The following is a 4,315-nucleotide window of genomic DNA, read 5'->3' on the forward strand; positions in this document are numbered from 1 at the left end:
AAAGGTTAATGCATTCTGACCATTTCCATCGTTAAGGCTATAAAGCTCAGGGTATGGGTGAAAAAACTCTAATCACGCTGGTGAGCAAAAACGTCGTAGTCGCTAGGGCGTAGGTTTGTTGCAGTCTGACTAGTTTTACTCAGCGATCGTTTCCTGCTACCCTTGCTTCTAGATCTTAACATGAGAAAGGGTCAGGCATAGAGAATGTCTGCTAGGTAGATATACTCTTTAATGCGTTCTGACTCTTTCTGTAGTTAAGGCTAAAAAGCTTAGGGTGTGGGTAAAAAACTCTGATCATGCTGGTGAGCAAAAACGCCGTAGCCACTAGGGCATAGGTTTCTTACGGACCTGACCAGTTTTACTCAGCGTTTGTTTCCGCAACCTTTGCTTCTAGATCTTAACAAGAGAAAGGGTCTGGCATAGAGAATGTCTACCGGATAAATATACTCTTTAATGTGTTTCCGACTCTTTTTGTAGTTAAGGCTAAAAAGCTTAGGGTGCGGGCAAAAAACTCTGATCACAATGGTGAGCAAAAACGCCTTAGTCGCTGGGGCATAGGTTTTTTGCAGTTCGACCAGTTTTACTCAGCGTTTGTTTCTGCAACCCTTGCTTCTAGATCTTAACGTGAGAAAGGGTCAGGCATAGAGAATGTCTACCGGATAGATATGCTCTTCTTAGCCCCCAAGTGAGGCCCAACCCCTTGTTGTTGCTGGGGTTGAGTGTCACTAAAGATCGAGGAGTTGATAGTGAAACCAATAAGAGAAAGCATGCGTAGATTAAGGGTAAAAGCGACGTAGCTGTTTAATGCTCTAGGCGTTGACGAAGACTTCGTCGTCGATGGTCTTGAGCTTATAGGTGCTTGGCCGGAGCACCTCCATGATGACGTATGGTCCCTCCCACGGTGGAGAGAGATTGTGGCGGTTCTTGTTGCTCTGAACGAGGTGAAGCACCAGGTCCCCGACGTTGAAGGCCCACCCCTACACTCGACGGCTATGGTACCAGCGCAACACTTGCTGGTACTTAGCTAAGCGGAGGAGGGCAATGTCACACGCTTCATCTAGCTGGTCCATGGCATCCTCGAGGGACACCTCGGCTCCCTATTTGTCGTACGCCCTGACCCTCGGCGCTCCATAATCGAGGTCGGTCGGGAGGATAGCCTCGGAACCGTAGACCATGAAGAATGGCATGTAGCCTGTGGTCCGGCTGGGGTCATCCTCAAGCTCTAGAGCACCGCGAGAAGCTCCACGACCCACGTCTATCAAACTTGTTCAACCAGTTGAAGATCCTAGGCTTGAGGCCTTGTAGGACCATGCCGTTCGCGTGCTTAACCTGCCTGTTCGTGCAGGGGTGTGCAACGGCGGCCTAATCGACACGGATGTGGTATTCATCGTAGAATTAGAGGAACTTTATCTCAGTGAACTACGTGTCGTTGTCCATGATAATGGAGTTCAAGACTCCAAAGCGATGGACGATGTTAAGAAAGAACAGCACGACTTGCTCGGACTTGATCACGGAGATCGGTCGGGCCTCTATCCACTTTGTAAACTTGTTTACGATGACAAGCAAGTGCGTATAGCCCTCGGGCACCCTCTTGAGAGGTTCGACCAGATCGAACCCCCAGATCGCGAATGGCCACGTGATGGGGATCGTTTGGAGTGCTTGGGCTGGTAGGTGGGTCTGCCGAGCATAGTATTGACACCCTTCATAGGTGCGCATAATCTGTTCAGCGCCGCCTACTGTGGTCGGCCACTAGAGTCCTAGGTGTGGCATGGTTCTCGCAGACCCCACCGTGGATATCACTCAGCAACTACTTCCCTTATTCGATGGGGATGCAACGCTGTAGGATCCCGGTGTGGTCTACCTGTAGAGCTCACCCTCAATAACGACAAAGGACTTAGCACGACGCATGAGCCGTCAAGCCTCTGTTTTGTCTGTCGGCAACGCCTCACGGAGGAGGTAGTCGAGGTAAGGCGTCCTCTAATTGGCTAGAGGGCCAGGCTCTATCGCTAGATCCTCATCAAGCTCCATGACTTTGGGGTCAGATGGAGCCGCTGGCTGGTTAGCCCTCGAGCCCAGGGTAGGCGGCCCGTCATTGGTCTATTCTGGCTCTTCGTAGCGGACCGAGGGCTTGTACTGATCGCCGGTGAAGACGCCCATCGGCACCAGCTCTCGGCCAGACACCATTTTTGCCAGCGTGTCGGCTGCCTCGTTGAGACGCCTTGGGATGGATTGAGCTCGAGACTGTCAAACTTGTCCTCCAGCTGGTGGAATTCTTAACAATACGTAGCCATCTTGGCGTTGTGGCAGCTTGATTCCTTTATGACTTGGTCGATGACTAGCTGGGAGTCGCCCCGGACGTCAAGCCGTTGGATACCCAACTCGATGGCGATATGTAGGCCGTTGATGAGCCCTCGCGCCGCTGCTTGTTTTTTTTCTTGTTGGGGGCGGTTGGAGGCACCTTTGCCTTCACCGGTGTCCTTGTCCCGCTTTGCCTTGCCCTTGGGGCGGTCGAAAATTGCCCCGACAGCCTCCTTGCCACAGAAGAGTGCCCTGCAACCCTCCAGGCATGTCAGAACTCAAGCAGTGTCGTGGGCGCCGACATTTGCCCTATAGTGTTGGGGACGCCAGCAAACTCCCATACCAGACAAGCACCATAAAACCCCTTGCATGTCTCTGGGCATCAACAGTATGGCAGACACTGACGTCTACCATACCAGAAGAAAACGACGCAACCTCCCTCATGCATCTGACATTAACAGTGTTATGAACGCCTACAATCATCTTGTACCCAACGACGTGGGCAACAAGACTTAGCATACGTACACACTCTCTCTCTCTCTCTCTCTCTCTCTCTCGTTTGTAAGGCCGTCCCCTTCATCTATAAAAGGGGATGCACTCTCTCCCAACTGAGGGATCGATCAATTCACTCAAACACAACAACAGAACCACTAGGTTCAAACCTCGAGCACACGCTCAAACACTTAGTGCTCAGCGGAGCTTCCGTCACTTTTGGCCCTTCAGACCGGAGTCTGACCGGACCTCTTGCACCTCCCATCTTTCTCCCTTCTGTTTGTAACCCCACAGCAAACTTCGAGCACCTAGGCTCAGGAATAAAGTCACCTGACTGACTCAAACTGGACGTAGAGCACGTTGCCTGAACCTGTATAAACCCTATGTCATTGAGTGCTAGGCCACATCCAATTACAATGTACAATAAAACTATAAATATTTACGTGTTGGTCACTTTCTGCACCTGATAGTAGCGCTCCAGGTCTTTTTCTCAATGTGGGAGAAACACAGGCTTTATATAAAAACGTCTACTTAATTCTTACAATTATTGGTAGTTGTCTACTTTACTTCCTCATGTATAAAATCAAATATTCTACCTATTTAAAATGCATGGGTGCCAACATGCCAGTAAGTCAACGAACGATAGAAAAAAATTGCATAACCTCCGGTCGGTGTTTTTCGGACCACCGACTGAGTAATTATGTATTTGCGCATCTGGCTCGGAATGGTGTGCTCAGAGGACACAAGGGTTTATACTGGTTCGGGCAGAACATCCCTACGTCTAGTTCGCTGCTGCTCGTGTTACCGACACTTGGTTTACAGTAGGGGTTACAAACAGGCGAGAGAGGAAGAGGATCCCAAGTCTCTGGTGGAAGGAGTGAACAGGTGTTGAGATTACGCTTGCCGCTCAGCCGTGTGCTCGTGTCATGCTCTTGTGTCTTGGGGCGCCCTGCTTCCCCTTTTATAGGCGAAGGGAAAGCGCGGGTTATAGAGGAGGAAATGGAGAAGAACGAGAGAGAAGAAGGCTTCTAGGGTTGCCGAGTCCTTCTTTTCCTTCATGTGGGTCTCGCCGATCCTGTAGATGTCAACAGGGATGGCTCTATGTCGTGGCCCTGTTCATCACTAGCACCATGCGCAGGCGTCATATGTTGGTCATGGCATTCCACTCTGTCCTAGCAGACATCGTGGTAAACTAACACGCCTGTCAGCGTCCGTACGAGGATTAGGTAGAACGGCACCGGCACGCCTGACACTATTCTTGATGTGAATCCCTAGGTATGGCCCGTCATGGCCACGGGTTACATCGAGACTTGCCAGCCTCTTCCTTGGCGTTAGAGTTTTGACCCAGGCCCATACGTTTGGACCTAGAGTGGTTGGCGGTGGTATGGGTCCCTATTGGATGAGACAGAACCCGTGTCCTCGAGGTCGGGCAAGACAGAGCCCACGTCCTTGGGCGAGACGAAAAACCCGTGTCCTTGGGGTCAGGCAAGACGGAGTCCGCACCTAAGGGGTCGGGCGAGACTGG

This window comes from Miscanthus floridulus, chromosome 5, assembly GCF_019320115.1.
Source record: "Miscanthus floridulus cultivar M001 chromosome 5, ASM1932011v1, whole genome shotgun sequence".
NCBI classification, from domain to species: Eukaryota; Viridiplantae; Streptophyta; class Magnoliopsida; order Poales; family Poaceae; genus Miscanthus; species Miscanthus floridulus.